The 16,810-nt window shown below is 37.8% G+C and overlaps 1 protein-coding gene across 4 annotated transcripts in view; it reads right to left on the bottom strand.

Annotated features, from left to right (window-relative positions):
- Positions 1–16,810, bottom strand: part of DSE (dermatan sulfate epimerase) — a 167,589-nt gene that overhangs the window by 69,861 nt on the left and 80,918 nt on the right. For 3 of the 4 annotated variants that reach the window (XM_055261950.2, XM_055261961.2, XM_055261975.2), the window contains one exon: positions 2,391–2,599. The gene's annotated coding sequence lies outside the window, so the exon portion shown is untranslated. Of the gene's footprint in view, positions 1–2,390; positions 2,600–7,018; positions 7,085–16,810 lie in introns of those variants that run through there. The other variant, XM_055261972.2, reaches the window with a different exon arrangement.

The following is a 16,810-nucleotide window of genomic DNA, read 5'->3' as shown; positions in this document are numbered from 1 at the left end:
TAATTTACGTAACCTCTCAGCAAGTAGTAGTCTAGTTCAGTGATTCTCCAACCTAGAACTTTAGGATCAGCAGGGGAGCTATAATAAATTCTTTCCAATGGGGACCTCCACACAAGAACAACAAATCAGAATCTCTGAGGTTAGGGTCTGAGCGTCAGCATCCGCATTTTAAAATCTCTTCCCAGATGATCACAATGTATAACCAGGATTGAGAATTCTTCAAAGGAGGTAGTACTGACTGTCATTTGCTCCTTTACCCTCACACCCCACACAATTTTGCTTTTGAGTGACCTGCGAATTGGCCTCTAGATGACATTCACTTTGTGCAAAGCCCCCCCGCCCCTCCGCCCCCGCCCACCCCATTACAGTAAGTCTCAACAGATCTGCTATTCTGCTCTCTGGAATCTACAGGATACACCTAGCCTTGATTCCACAGGAGAATACTTCAATTTACCTGGGTACATATTAACTCCATCAGCTTTTCTTCATCCATTAGGAAAGCTCTCAGGAGATTTACTTTGCCACCATCTCTCTCAAACCCTGATGCCAAGAATTGAATTCAAGGTTTCACCCAAGTGACAAAGTAGACAGATGTTTAATGGCTTTGTTGTAATTACGGTATTTCCCTAAGTATATCCTTGGAGCTTCTATGGCAGCAATATTACCCAGATGACTCCACATTACAATCTACCAAATAAAACCTTAAAGTGTTAAAAGTTTAGTTGGAGAACACTGAACTAGACAACTACACTCAATGCAGTGTTCAGCACTTTACCTGTGATTCTACTGAATTTTATTGTGTTAAATTAGACCTCTTAGCTTGTTGACATGTTGGGTATCATTGATATAACTGAGTAATTCTACCTCTCAATTTCATGACCTCTGTAAATCCGGTCCGTATGCCATGCCATCATTTAAGTTCTCATTCTCAGGTACCTTCCTCTGCCAACCGACACTGGATTTGAATGCTACTGATGAACATTCTTATCAGTTGAGGACCCGCATGTTATCTTGTCCTATTTTTGTCTGTTGTCCCAGGGTAGCAGCCTGTGTACATGGGTACATGGCACTTTTGTAGGAATTAGAAAAACGTACCTCCACTCTCACCTTAGCTGAAGGATTAGGAAAAAGTGACCCCTTACTCCTAGAAGCAGCTCCAAACAGACAGCAGATGAGCTTTGTCTATTGGATGTCTTTGCTCTACTGTAATATTGTCAAAAAACAAAGGAAATGACTACTTAGTGAATTGTGGTTCATGTCTACAAAATTGTGTCTTCCTTTTCTAAGTACCCAGATGTGACTTTAATAATAGGTTTATTCATTTTGTTCAGTATCTATGAAAAGTTTCTTGCCTTGGTTTCAGACTAAGGCAAAAACTGGAACTCCATCTGTCCACCTCCAGTTTTTTAGTGTTCGTCTCCCTCTATGCTGATTCTAGCTGAGAGTCCTTACTGGTAAACTCTCCTTGCTGAGACAGAAATTTACTAGGCAAGAAGAAGTTAAGCTTTAGACAGCTAGGACATATTTTCTTACAAGCTTCTTCACCTATCTTTTCAGTTAACTCTTTGAAAGTTTATTTTATCCCTTACATTTAATGGTTTATTTTTACCTAATAGAGAAGACAAAAAAAAGGGAATTAGTTTTATTTAGTCATCCATTTTATCTCAAGCAGAGGCATCCCTTCCATGTTCTTCTTGTCTGAACAAAACAAAATGTTATTTTTTGTTGTTGTCATCCTTAGTTTATTCTTGGCTTTAACCTAAAATAACAGAGTAACAATATTACAGGGCTGTTACAGGTATGCAGCTTCTGTTCTCCTCTTGAGTTTAATTCATTAAACTAAATTTTAATCTGCCTTTTATGTTTTACTAATCAGTCTGGTCCATGACTATTTATCTGCTTCCATTCTTTTTTTTATTTTATTTTATTTTTATTTTTTTTATTTTATTTTTTTTTTGAGACGGAGTCTCGCTCTGTCGCCCAGGCTGGAGTGCAGTGGTGCTATCTCGGCTCACTGCAAGCTCTGCCTCCCGGGTTCACGCCATTCTCCTGCCTCAGCCTCTCCGAGTAGCTGGGACTACAGGCGCCCGCCACCACGCCCGGCTAATTTTTTGTATTTTTAGTAGAGACGGGGTTTCACCGTGGTCTCGATCTCCTGACCTTGTGATCCGCCCACCTCGGCCTCCCAAAGTGCTGGGATTACAAGCGTGAGCCACCGCGCCCGGCCTCCATTCTTGAAATGCTTTTTCTTTTTCTTCCTCAGGCCAAAATTATTCTATTTGTAAAACTGCCTTACCCTGCACCTATAGATTCTCTCATCTTCAGATCACAGAAGAAGTAAGATCATTTTGGTTTGCTCAAGCCATACTACCCTGTATACTTGTACTTACTGCTTCAGTGATAATCTCCTGAGCTTTCCCTTCCATTTCTGAGCATTCAGCCCTGGCCAGGCATCCTCCAGAGGCTTCTCCAAGCTTCCTTGCTCAGGCCTCCCTCCCTGCTTTTCTCAGCGCTGACATGATCTTCTCCATTACCAAGACTGCTTTGCTGCGACTGGTTCATCTCCAGATGACTCAAGCTTCCGGGGCTTAGTTTTCATCTTTAAAAAAAAAATGAAACATTTACCTATATTCTTAATCATAATTGAGTTCCACCTCCACTGCGAGTCACAATTTGAGATTTCTGCAGGTACATACTTCCTGGGCTCACAATCTTCTAATAGGTCATGAAATGTACCAGGCACGTCCATATGTGTATCCTTTTATCCTCACAGGCACTGACTGATGAGGAAACAGAGGCTCTGAAAGTTAAAGTGAATTTCCCAAGCCGTAAATGGTTCAGACCACATACGATTATGTTTTCTGATATAAAATCTAGGATCCTTCCACTAAACCACTTGGCCTAGACTAACTTTTTGTGTCTAAAGCCTCATTTACAGTTTGCGTATCCTGGCCTCAGTTGAAAGCTATTCTCCATTCATTGACAATTGACTTTTGAAATGGATGATTTTATATCACCTCTTATTATAAACTACCCAAGGTGTCCTAAACACCTTCCAAATTATAATATTGTTCTCTGAAATTACAAAAATTACTGATATTTGTTACACGAAGGAATGAAATTAGATGTTTATTCTTTCCCTCAGACTTACTGAATAGACCAAAAGGAGTGTAACATTTAATATTACAAGCTCCTTCATGGTAGAGACTCTTCTTCATTTCTATAGCCATTCTTCATATTTCCTGGCCGAGGGCACGTTTATTAAATTAGAATTCAATTTTCAGATTGTGGCCGTGTCCCAGTCTAGATACAATGGTGGATAATTTAATGTGTCCATCAAATAAGAGCATGGACTTTGAAGTTGAACAAAACTAGGCTGAGATCTAGACTCTCTGTCACTAACTATGTGACCTTAGGCAGGCAAGTCATTTAACATTGTTGAGTTCCACTTTCTCATCAGTAGGATTTTGATATGCAAACTTTTCTCATACAGTTTCTGGAAGGAGCAAACCAAACGTTGTATATAAAATACCTGCCAAGGAATGAGAACTCAATAAATAGCTGTTTATTGTCATAACTTAGAATGGTTCTAGGGGCTGTCAATGAGAGATACACCCTTTGGAATCAGTCTTGTGTGGCTGGAACATACCGGCATTTTTCAGGCAGGATCTGAACCAATTAAGGTGAGTGATACCCTACCTCTCACAACCCTGCTAAAAGTAGTTGAGGTCATGCCAGTTTTTGCAATAGTTTGGAAATCAAGCCTTCTGTGCTCTTCAGGAGGAGATAAGGATTGTCGTGGCAGTGTTCTATAATAGTAATTCTAACCCCTGGGTGCATATTAGCATCACTTGGGAGAACCAACAACACACCAATGCCTACTTGTACTCTTAGAAATTCTGATTTAATGAATCAGAATCTGGACTTCTAGGATGAAGTCCAGATATCCCATATGCTTTTAAAGGTACCAGATAGTTCCAATGTGCAGCCAGAGTTAGAACCAATGCTACGTAGTGGTGCTTCCCAAACTGCTGCACATTAGAACCATTTGGAGAGCTTTAAGAACTTCTGGCTGTGCGTGGTGGCTCACGGCTGTGATCCCAGCACTTTGGGAGGCTGAGATGGGCAGATCACGAGGTCAGGAGATCGAGACCATCCTGGCTAACATAGTGAAACCCCATCTCTACTAAAAATACAAAAAATTAGCCGGGCGTGGTGGCGGGTGCCTGTAGTCCTAGCTACTCGGGAGGCTGAGGCAGGAGAATGGCGTGAACCCAGGAGGCGGAGCTTGCAGTGAGCCCATTGCACCACTGCACTCCAGCCTGGGCGATAGATCAAGACTCCATCCCCCCCAAAAAAAAGAACTTCCGATGCCCCAGTTATAGTCTGTACCAACCAAATTAGAAAGTTTGAGGTGTTTAAAACTCTGTGATTCCAATGTACCAAAAGTTTGGAACCACTATTTTATAGAGTGTTACTAAATAGGCTGGGTGAGGTGGCTCACACCTGTAATCCCAGCACTTTGGGAGGCCAACGCAGGCAAATTGCTTGAGCCGAAGAGTTTGAGATCAGCCTGGGCAACATGGCAAAACCCCATCTCTACTAAAAACACACACACAAAATTAGCCAGGCATGGTGGCGCACACTGTAATCCCAGTTACTCGGGAGGCTGAGGCATGAGAATTGCTTGAACCCAAGAGGCTGAGGTTGCAGTCAGCTGAGATCACACCACTGTACTCCAGCCTGGGCAACAAGAGTGAAACTCAGTATCAAAAAAAAAAAAAAGTGTTACTAAACAGGTACTGAAACCAAATGAAGTATTAATTAGATAATATGTTTATTTGCCACATTTCTTCTGGTTTATTAATTATATAAAATATTGTGAAGATTAGTTTTTATTAACTCAAGCTCACTAATGTATTTCTTTCTAAATACTTTTGTTGGATATGCAGTTTGGGAAAAATAATATTTGATGTCGATACTGGCTGAACTAGTGAAGTTGACTTCATATTGCAGTTAATGTTTCAAGTTTCTGCTGCCTGAGTATTACACATAGTGAATTCCAGTAAAACATTTAACAGCCAGGCCATTCAGACTTCTCCTGCTCAGGCTTTTTCTTCTGCTGATGAGATTACCTGTGTCAGGCAAAGAAAATCTTGGCTATTTTGCATTTATAGTATCTTTTAGATGGGAAATAGTCAACAGTTTGCTGATGTTAAACTTAAGTATGTAGTCTAGTGACATGTTTCTATATCCTTTGTCACCAAACTCCAAAGAATACACACTGGTTCTTTTTCCATGTTTTCTTTCATTTTTGATTTTTTAATAGTGCCATTTTGATTTTGCCATTTTTACTCATCTTGGCCAAATGGAAAACACTGCCATTTTTAAAAAATGTTAAAATAACAAAATTTAAAAACCCAGCAACAGTTTAACAAACAAACAAAAAACACAGCATTCCTTAGAAGTTTTTGTCATCTAAGTGAGAAAAGTAGAAGGAAACTTGGAAGAATTATATTCTGACCATTTCGTTTTACAAAGAAACCAAGGTTAACATAGATGGGGACTGTTACCAGTTTTTGCTGCTAATTAGTTAGAAGTGAAAGGAGAAGTCAAGCCTGCTGATTCCTACAGATTTTCTTTTTCTCACTTCTCCTTGCTGAATCATTGGCCAAAAATGTACAACTAACTTCTCCTATTGGGAAGCGCATATTTCATATTAACTCTGGCAATTTATGAAAAAATGTAGATTCATTTGCTCCATTAACAAAATGTCAGTGCCTAAGAAGAAATAAGGTTTATTTTTGGAAGAAATCAAGTGCTTACTCAGAATGTGCAGGGGATGGCACCTTTCATTTAGCAACGTTAAGCTTAATGTGTTGTTTTACTTATGATGTAATTTCTCCCCTGATATATGAACAATGTAAGTTCACATCACTACATATGTAAAATCACTATCTAACTAAATGCCTGTCCTTGAGGTGAAATCTTTAATAAACTTTCACCCATCTTGAGTTATTTTTTCTCTCATTATACCTGGGAATTAAGGTATTTAAAAGTTCTAATAAATTTCCATTTTTTATTGCATGAATCAATTTTTCTGAATTTCATGTTATTATACAAGAAGGCTGATACTTGATAGCAGTGCTTCTGTTCATGGTGGGCAGATTAATGTTGTGGTGTGAAGATCAGCTAAGTATCTATCATGTATATGTACACACACACAAACCACACACGTATATATGTGTATATATATTTTAAAATCTCACTTTCTGATCAGTCATTAAACATGTGGCAAGTATCTATCATATATACACACACACAAGCACACATATATATGCATATATGTGTGTGTGTATATATATATTTAAATATCTCACTTTCTGATCAGTCATTAAACATGTGGCAAAAAAAAAGCAACTGTTACAAAGCAGAAATAGATACAGGATACAACAATCTTGGATTGTAGTATAATGGAAAAGTTACTTTAAATGAATCTGCCTGAAATTGACAAATTTTAATGTTGTCTAGGGGGAAATTAATGGGTTAATTCTGGAAACTGAAAGTTCTAGGTTCTAGGACTAAATTGACCCTAGAAGAAATTCTGTTTTTACTTCCCCTGTACATTTGGAAAAATCAGCAGTAGCATAAACCATGATAACTTGGGAAAACCACTTAACTTCTTTTGAGTCTTAGTGTCCTTAGCTATAAATAGAAGAAACCATTCTACTTCATTTGTTCTCAAGTATGGTTATACTTTAGGACCACCCAGGAAACTTTGGGCAAATAAATGATGCCCTGTACTACCTCCAGACAAATTAAAACGAAATTTCTGGGGGATGTGGCCTAGACTAGAGGTGCTCAAAAATATGGTCCATGGACCACTGCTATTAGCATCACTGATTCATTAGTCAGCCTGGGATGCCATGACAAAATACCATAGACTGGATGGCTAAAACAATAGAAATTTATTTCTCACAGTTCTGGAGGCTAGGAAGTTCAAGATCAAGGTGCTAACCAATTCTGTTTCTGATGAAGTTTCTCTTCCTTGCTTGCAGACAGTAGCCTATGTTCTCACGTGGCCTGCACGTGGAGACAGTGATCTCTCTTTCTCCCTCTTCTTATAAGGCATCACCCTTATAACCTCATTTTACCTTTCTTTAATCCTAAAAGCTCTATTTCCAAATATGGTCACATTGGGGGTTGGGGCTTACATATGAATTTTGGGGAACAAAATTCAGTCCATAGCACTTGAGATCTTGAAAATTTTCAGACCAATCCCAGATCTACTTAATTAGATTCTCTAGGGGTGAGGGCCAGGAATCCATGTTTTAACAAACTCTGCAGGTGATTCTTATGTACATTTGAGTTTGAAGACCACTGGCCTAAGCCAATAGTTCTTAACACTTATACTGTACATTGGAATCACTTAGAGAATTTATAAACCTTTGATACCTGGGGCCCTATCACAGACATTCCAGTTTACCTGTTGCAGGATGCATAGTCTAAACAAGTTTTACAGCTTCTGAAAGTGAATCCCGTCTGAGAACCACTGGTGTAGAATATCTCTAAGGGTCTTTGCAGTCTAAAACGGTATATATTTTAATATAATGACATACACAAAATATGTATATAATATAATACATAGTCTAAATAATTTTCATCAGAAGGAGGATGATAGAATAGCTCTATTTTGTAGCTTCAGATACGACTCACATTTGTTGTCAGTCTCTTTTCATTAATCACTTGATGACATAATGCATTAAACGGGAACTTTTTGAAAAGTACTATTGTGATAGTACATTTGCTAAATATAAGCTTCTTTATTTTTCAGTAAAAATCAAGGATTTATTTGGTGGTTAATGTGTTTCTACTGGATAAGACTAAATAAGAGTTTGGAGAGCAGCCAGAGGCTTATGAGATACACACACACACACACACACACACAAATTTTTTTTTTTCCAGAGATGGGGTCTTTCTCTGTTGCCCAGGCTGGAGTACAGTGGCAGGATCATAGCTCACTACAACCTCAAACTCCTGGGTTCAAGTGATACTCCCACCTCAGCCTCCTGAGTAGCTGGGACTGTAGATGTGCACCATCACACCCAGCTCTCTTGAGATATTTTAAAAGAATCTTACAAATTGTGAGTCCAGGAATAATTCTGGAAAACAATCTAATTATTTTGTAAATCTCAAAAAAGCTCATTAAGCCATATAAACTAAGAAGCTATGGGTATTTCTCGATGTTAAAACTTATATTCGGCTGGGTGCAGTGGCTCACACTTGTAATCCCAGCACTTTGGGAGGCTGAGGCAGGCAGATCACGAGGTCAGGAGTTTGACACCAGCCTGCCCAACATGGTGAAACCCCACCTCTACTAAAAGTAGAAAAAGTTAGCCAGGCATGGTGGCATACACCTGTAATCCCAGCTACTGGGGAGGCTAAGGCAGAAGAATCGATTGAACCCAGGAAGCGGAGGTTGTGGTAAGCCGAGATCACGCCACTGCACTCCAGGCTGGGTGACAAAGCGAGACTCCATCTCAACAAAAACAAAAACAAAACAAAAAAACTTCAGTTATATAATTTTAAAATCTCTTTTGATATCAGAATATAAATGGCTCTATGATAAAAATTATAGATGTCATTTTCCTCAAATTTTACAATAATAGCTGTAAAAAATGGCATCTTAAAAAATGTATCCCAAATCATCAGAACTCTGACCAGTGAATTTAATTGTGATGCAGTCAGCACAAATATTAGCACATAAAAGCAGAAAACTCATAGTTTTTCTTTTCTCCCCAAGGCACGCAAGCCATTAAAAAAAAATTAAAAATGTCATCACAGAGGAATAAGTAACTGAAGAATCAAAATTAACTGCCATCTTTAAAGTGCTGGGGCTTAATAGGAAAGTTATTAAAAGTGGTATTTGAGCATTTGACTTCATTAGAATTCTCTTATGATGCAGCCAAGGTGGCGACCTTTTCCAAATTTATGTACATACTAAGTATCCATACTAATGTTACAAAGGGACTGAGAGAGTTAACACTAAATTGGTAAATTCTTTCAAATATTCATGCTCTATTTAAAGAGGGATAATGGTGTCACCTTTATTTTCAAGTCTTAAAAACTAGCTTTTGAATATTTTCCCCATGTTTCAATAAGTAAAATTACCAGGAAATTACAAATGAAATATTAAAATACATGTCAAGATATGACTCTTTTTTCCAGATGCAGATGCAGAGAAATATTCCTTCCCTTTTTAAAAATTTTTCTGAATTTTAAGTTCCAGGGTACATCTGCAGGATGTGTCTTGTGACACAGGTAAATGTGTGCCATGGTGGTTTGCTGCACCTGTCAACCCATCACCTAGGTATTAAGCCCAGCATCCATTAGCTGTGTTTCCTGATGCTCTCCCTCCCCTGTCACCCACAGGCCCCAGTGTGTGTTGTTCTCCTCCCTGTGTTCTTATCATTCAGCTCCTACTTACAAGTGAGAACATGCGGTGTTTGGTTTTCTGTTCCTGCGTTAGTTTGCTGAGGATAATGACTTCCATCCATGTCTCTGCAAATGACATGATCTTGTTCCTTTTTATGGCTGCACAGTATTCCATGGTGTAATATTCCTTCTCTTTAGGCAAGTTTTTAAGTAAAACATAATTTTGTGGGGAATCATTTGAAAATAATGTTGCCATATGAACTGTGCTTTCTTTGGATGCTACTAAGAATGATGACTATGGCTTAACAAGCTAACCTAAGAGATCTTGCCTCACAAGTCAACAGATGCCATTTTGTGAGTAAAATGAGCTACATCAACACTTGGAACGACAGATGAGCTAACATATGCTTGAAAAGTAATGGAAGTACTATAAATTCCTAATTTGTAATAATATTGCAAAGCCTATGTGTTTCCACTTAACCATATCACCTGTCCTATACACTGTACTGAAATTAATGATCTGTATTACAGTTTTTATTCTGAGTGTGAAAGAATAATACTAACTTTGTTTGTCCCTGATCTATTAGCTGTTGTTCTCTGAAATTTAAACCTAGACAAGAAGCTTCTAAATTTTACTAATATTAAAACAGTATTTGCTATATATAGGAAACAAAAGCTATATAACTACAGTAGCTGAACTAAAATTATAAATAGGAAGAAAAGTATATTTAAATTTGATCATAGATGGTTGACAACAATTACTAAAATCCTTAAGACTTACGATTATCCCCTTTTCTAATCTCTCTGCAGTTAAAAAATAATATGGAGGTTTAGAAGGAGGAATTTGTGAAAGAGATAGATGCAAACTTACAAATGCTTGTATAGTAAGTGTTCCCTATTTAGTCTAGCATCAAATCATAAGAATTGTTATGTACTCTAGTAATCTATTTCTGAGAGTTCTCTTAAGGCAGATTTTCTTCAAACCTTCTCTTTAAACTAAAACTAATATGGATAGGCAGATGATAAATAGGAAGATAGACAATAAAGATATAGAAATATATAAAGTTTCAGAAATCAATGTTTCTATTTTTATTTTAGTCTATTTCATTAAAAAAGAAAGAGAATTTGATCAACCAAATAGATTTCAAGATCCACTAATAGATTGCAACTTGAAGCTTAAAAACATTGCACTGAGGTTACTGTGTATGTGTAGAGAGATACTGTTCATGTTTACTTTCAAAGTTTAAGGGTATAGACCTCTAAGAACTATGAAACTGAAATAATGACTTCTGAATGCTTTCTAACCTACATAAATCTGGCTGATAAACACAATAAAGCATAAAGAAGACGGCTTGATGCTGTAGCCAAACAAAAGTCAAAAGTAGAGCCAACTTTGATTAAATTCAAACACCTTGTGGCATTTAGAGGCATGCTCATATTGGCAGGAGAAGCAAATAGATAAGGTTTAAAGCAATACACTATCTTTGTTTGTCCAAGGACCACATAGCTCTTCCAATAGGAAGATCATTTGTTCATGAAGCATAACAAGAAATTTTGCAGTAGTTAGAGTTGTAAGGCACCAGAGGTTCCCCACAGCCTAGAAGCTATCAGCTCATCCATGAAAAGATCCACGTGGTTGATCCAGTCTTCAGTTCCTGTCACTGGGAAGGATACTTCTAACAACTGCATTTTCTACCCTACACCTGGCATATTCCATCACCACCTTGTCTTAGATTTTTATTAATTAAATAATAACTCTTCCCCTCAAAGCTCCATTTATAAATAATTGTATGGCACTAGTATTTATGCCAATGTAGGCTGCAGTCTGCTATTACAGATGGTACTGATATTATATCTCCAAACGTGATATTTTCATTTATTACTATTCACAAAGTGAATGTCATTGCCCTAGATCTTTATGATCAGAAACAGTCAGTAGCAGAAAAAACAAACAAACAAAAATCACCTACAAGTCATGTAGGAAAGAGAGTCATGATCAGGAATTTTTGCTGCATTGGATACCAGGCTTTGAAGAAAGGCAAAGAAGACTTGCTTGCCTTCTTCCAGCAGCAAGGATTCAACTAGACAGTAAAGGACTGAAATTGAAAGTATTTTTGTGACCTGTTCTAAGAAATCATTAAAAAATCAGATTTATTCACATACTCTTATTTGCCTGGAGACATTTTAATTTATCAGTGACTTGGGTTAATTACTCCCTATAAATTCTACACTTTACAGCTCAGCTTAAACCTGAGGCATTCAGAAGGAAACACATCAAAATGCAACAGACATGGGCCGGGCATTTCTATGCATCTGCACTGACTTTGAAAAATACACACACACACGCACACGTTGATTTTAATACATTTTGGGACATATGTGCATGAATCTCAACTGGCTTGGAATCATTGGGAAAAGTAGATCCTTTGCACCCTTCAGAGCAACAAATATTTCTGTGTCAGGGGAAGTAGTTTCTAAATATTTTGGATGCTTACCAATAACACTATTAAAGTTCTTACGTATTTTATTAAAAGATGAGAAAGAAGAAAAACTATTTTTTGGCTTAAAATAACTGTTATATAAGCAAGGCTCTGCTGATGCCATGCAAAAAGACAACTTTTTTTTGTTTGTTTGTTTGGTTTTTTTTGAGATGGAGTCTCGCTCTGTCACCCAGGCTGGAGTGCAGTGGCGTGGTCTTGGCTCACTGCAAGCTCTGCCTCCCGGGTTCACGCCATTCTCCTGCCTCAGCCTCCCAAGTTGCTGGGACCACAGGTGCCCACCATCACACCCGGCTAATTTTTTGTATTTTTAGTAGAGACGGGGTTTCTTCACCATATTAGCCAGGATGGTCTTAATCTCCTGACCTCATGATCCGCCCGCCTCGGCCTCCCAAAATGCTGGGATTACAGGCTTGAGCCACCGCGCCCGGCCGATAACTTGTTTTTGTGGCTAAAGGGCAGGAGCCAGGGAGGGGCTCACCACCCATCAGCACTTGATCCTTCTAACTAGTACTGGAGAAGAAGAAACATTGTTCTCTGGATGCCAGAGAAAACCAGAATGTTAGTAAACATGGGGGTGGGAGAAATATTATTAGTGAATGTCACATCACTCAAATAAGTAGAATTTGTTTTTTGGAACCATGTTTTGGAAAGATACTAAGGCCTCACTTAAACCATAGCTCCGTGTGGAGGCAAAACTAATAATGTGAGATGGTGAAAAGAGGAGGCATCTGCTTAAGGGCGTGACTATGGTTCTGTAGTAATGAATTTGGAAGTATTAGTTATGCAGAAGAATCTGGTGAGCAGAGACTACAGCACGGGCTATGAGTGGTGAGGATTTCTATGCCTCAGAATTGCAGGAATCCTAAAACACTTGGTGTGGCTACTGTCGCCAAAGACAAGCAGCATGGGAGGGAGAAGCTAGCATTGGATGGAAATCCAGAGTTGTGGGATTTGGGAACATCCTGGCTCTACCAACAACTCAGGTTACCAGAATAAGTCACTTTACCAATGGGGTACCAGTTTCCTCATTTGCAAAGTGAGATAATTGTTTCATCTACAGGATTCCTTTAACTTAAAAATTTTATGACTCAAAGTTCCTGAGCTATGGAACCTATGCCTTCTAGATCAAAATTGTCCAGTAGAAATGTAATGTAAGCCACTTATGTAACTTTAAATGCTTTATTGCCACATTAAAATATGTTTTTAAAAAGATGAAATTAGGTCTTATAATACTTTTATGTAACCCTCTATGTCTAAAACATTATCATTTTAGTGTAAGTCTTTGAAATCTTGACTAGCTATGCATACTTCAAGTGGCCAATAGCCACATATGCCTAGTGGCTACTGTCCACCATATTAGATATCATAGCTCTAGGCAGTTGTGTAAAGTTCACAGGATGGGAGCAGGAGCTACATTTCTCTTTGATGCTCTGAGCCATAGTTCCAAAAACTAGAATTGTTTACCAAAATTACTGGAGGAACTTAAAAATGTATGAGCCCACCCCATTACCTTGGCCATGGATCATGTCTTATATCTCTCTAGATAAATCTGAAGTGCAGCCTGTCCATACCAGTCTACAGGACAGCGTTTAAAAGCCTCTTCGCTCTGAGCTAACAGCCTTCATGCCATTCAGGGGTGGGTTGAATAAGGGAAGCAATAGTCATGTGGTTAGCATCCTCTTTAGGGATCCTCCAGATAGTTATTGGATGAACTATGTTTTGTCTAGTATGTGAGCTGGAAGATTTCAACACTAATTCTATGACAGCGTAATTGTCTTGTTATTGAAGGCTATTTAACTTTTTCAAGTTAAAATGTATTAAAGAACAATGAGCTAATGTAAAACAAAGGAGGTCAGATTGTACTTTGCCAGGATGTGTCCACTTGTTGCCTTGATGGAGCTGCAGCTGTAGTTACAGATCTACTTTTGAGCCTGCTTAATATTTGCATTGTAGACTGGTTGCTCACAATCTTCCTAGGACTGATTCTTACCTTTGAGTGTCTGCAATTTAGTATTAACAGACTAGTTGAGATAACATATCAAATTGAGCAGTCCCATAATGCTTTTATTTTACTGACATGAAAGAAGCGGGTATATGTATTGGAAAATTCCCTTTTAGACTTATGAAATCATTTAAGCATGGACAAAGGAAGCTACTTTACTAGGGCAGAAAACAGAAATTAGGCTAAATGAGCCCTAGCCAGCATTATCCGAAAAGGAAAGGAAATAGGAGTCTGTGGCCTAACTGGAGCAGAAGACTTAAAAGTATCAGCTGAAAAAAAACAATTGGTAAATAAGTAGTAACCTGAGGCTCTACAGTCTGGTCATACCTAAAGTGCTCAAATTAGAAAAATGTGAAGGTTTGAGGAAGGTACACAGAAATTGTGAGTCTCATACAATGCTGGTGGAAGTATAAATTAGTACAATACTTTGAGAGAGGATTCGGAGGACAAATACGTAACAAATCTTTAAAAGGTATGTAAATTTGCCTCCAGCAATTCCACTCCTTAGAATATATGCATGTTTATGTGTGAAACTGTGTGTATGCAAAGTTGTTCAACACGGTGTTGTTTAAATTAGCAAAATACTGAAAACAACTCAAGTGTCCAATAATAAAAATGCTTAAATGAATTATGCATATAGGTATGTGTGCCTTTATATATGTGTCTATGTAAAAATGTGTAGTGTGTATTATATATGTGAATGAGTACAATGAAATTGACACCAATGTCAAGTTTGGAGTATTTCCATGGAAAGCACATTTCATTAAAAAGCCAATTACAGATTGGCTTTTTATAAAACCTGTCACTATTTTATTATAGAAAGTAATATAAAATCTGTCACTATTTTATTATAAAAAGTAGTGTAACCAAAAAATATAATTACAGGAAAAACTGTGGGAAAATAAACAGAAAATTATAATTTTTACATAGATGTTATAAGAATGCAAGTAATTTTCATTTCATTTACGTAATTATGAACATGGATTTCATGTTTCTGCCCAGTGGAGGTCTGTTTTCAGATTAGACCCATTCTGAAGACAAATCACCTCACCAAAAGCCGGAAAATACCATCCTTTCCTTAGATGGGAAAAGCAAGTTTCTTGAGCCCATTCCCATTTTGACAGAGTTGTAACTGAAATGCTTGTAAGGCCAGATTGTATGACGATTCCATGAGCTTCCTGGTTCCCTTACTGTACAAACCCTCCACCCACTCTCCCTTAAAATAACTCATGCCTTTTGAGACAGCATGAGGGGGTGACTCTGTTTCTTATACCAGAAAAAAGAGCCTGACTCAAGAAAAATGACTGACCTCCAGAGCAGTTGTAAGGTCCACATGAGGTTATGTTGTCTAAGCTCCTAGTAGCACATAACACACAACAGGCTTTCAATAAATATTACTTACTGTTATCCCATCTCCTTAAAAATTTTTAAAGGGATTTTGCTCATTAGATTTATATAGTCTGGGTCAACATTTACTTAACAAATCTCTAATCCTTGCCTCATATCTCAAGGACCTGAACTAATATTATTCTTTTTTCTTTAAGAGAAAGACTATATTTCAGGAAATATTATATCCAAGTATTGCTATAGATATAGGTGTACATTTGGACGCCATCTGAAGTCTAGATTCTTGAAAGTAGATAGGCATTATAATTCAGTATCTGAAGGCTGCTTGCCTCTACTCTAAAATATTTTCTAAGAGTCTCAGTATATGACATAGGAGTATGTTTAGATTGAGTACAAGATTCTTTTTAATTTAAAATAATTACCAAATTGTTTTACATCAGCCGTTAAAGCTCACAAAAACCAAACATCTTTATAGACAATCTCTCACCAAATGAGAACAGTTATAAAATAAGCTAGATATCTGTCTGAATCCCCTTATGTGACAACAGTTAAGTGTCCAATGGTTGGAGCCAGTCAGATCTATGATCAAGTAACAGCTGTGCAATGTATTTGTTCCATAACCTTAGGCCAATTTACTTAGCCTCCCCAAATCTCAGTTTTCTGGGAATATGAATGCCTCATCTTTTGAGAGTATAAGGATGAGAGATAAAGAATGTAAAGTGTTGGACGCAATGCTAGGAAGTGTAAATGCTCAATGGTAGCTAGTATTATTATGATTGAAACAAAGTTTATTTAAAGAACCTTACTGAGAAACCTTTATAAGATTTTTCTGGAAATTAAGAGGGCACTCATGAAGAAAGATATTTATTCCAAGTAACTATCTATGACATAAACAGATTTATTTGGAATATTACAAAGGAAAATATCCCTTAATTTTCCACCCAATATTACCTAACACACACATGCACAATTCCATCATGACTACTCCCCTTTAGCAGTCTTTTCATTTTTCCAGAGCAAAAGTAGGACATAAAGTTCCTTCTCCTGAACCAGAAGTTAGAGGTCACCATCAGTTCATTTGGAAAAATATCCATCAGTGTTTACACACACAGACCCACAGTGTTTACACACACACAGACCCACACACACACACATTTACTTGTATGTATATTTTAACTATAAATTAGTAAAGACCTAGATTTTAATAGTTAGCTAACATAAATGAATAAGGTAGTGGGGAAGCCCAACCACTTATGACCACAAGACTCATATCTCTCTCTTACCCTATTAAGGGACTGTTAAGTCCCTGATGGACTTTTCTGACAAACACATTCCACAGTCATACAAATCATTCATTCTGGAAGAGAGAAAGAGAGAGAGGAAGGAGGAGGGGTGAAGGAGAAAGAAAGGAGCAAAGAAAGGAAGACTTCATGTGTGGGGCATGTATGTGGGGTGGGCTGGAAAGCTAGGTGAGTTTTAGAAAGCCTACTTTTTGCCCACCCAGAGCTTGCCCAGACTTGCCCTA

This window comes from Symphalangus syndactylus, chromosome 2 (genome assembly GCF_028878055.3).
Source record: "Symphalangus syndactylus isolate Jambi chromosome 2, NHGRI_mSymSyn1-v2.1_pri, whole genome shotgun sequence".
In the NCBI taxonomy this organism is placed as follows: domain Eukaryota; kingdom Metazoa; phylum Chordata; class Mammalia; order Primates; family Hylobatidae; genus Symphalangus; species Symphalangus syndactylus.
This window is presented reverse-complemented; position numbering and strand designations above follow the sequence as displayed.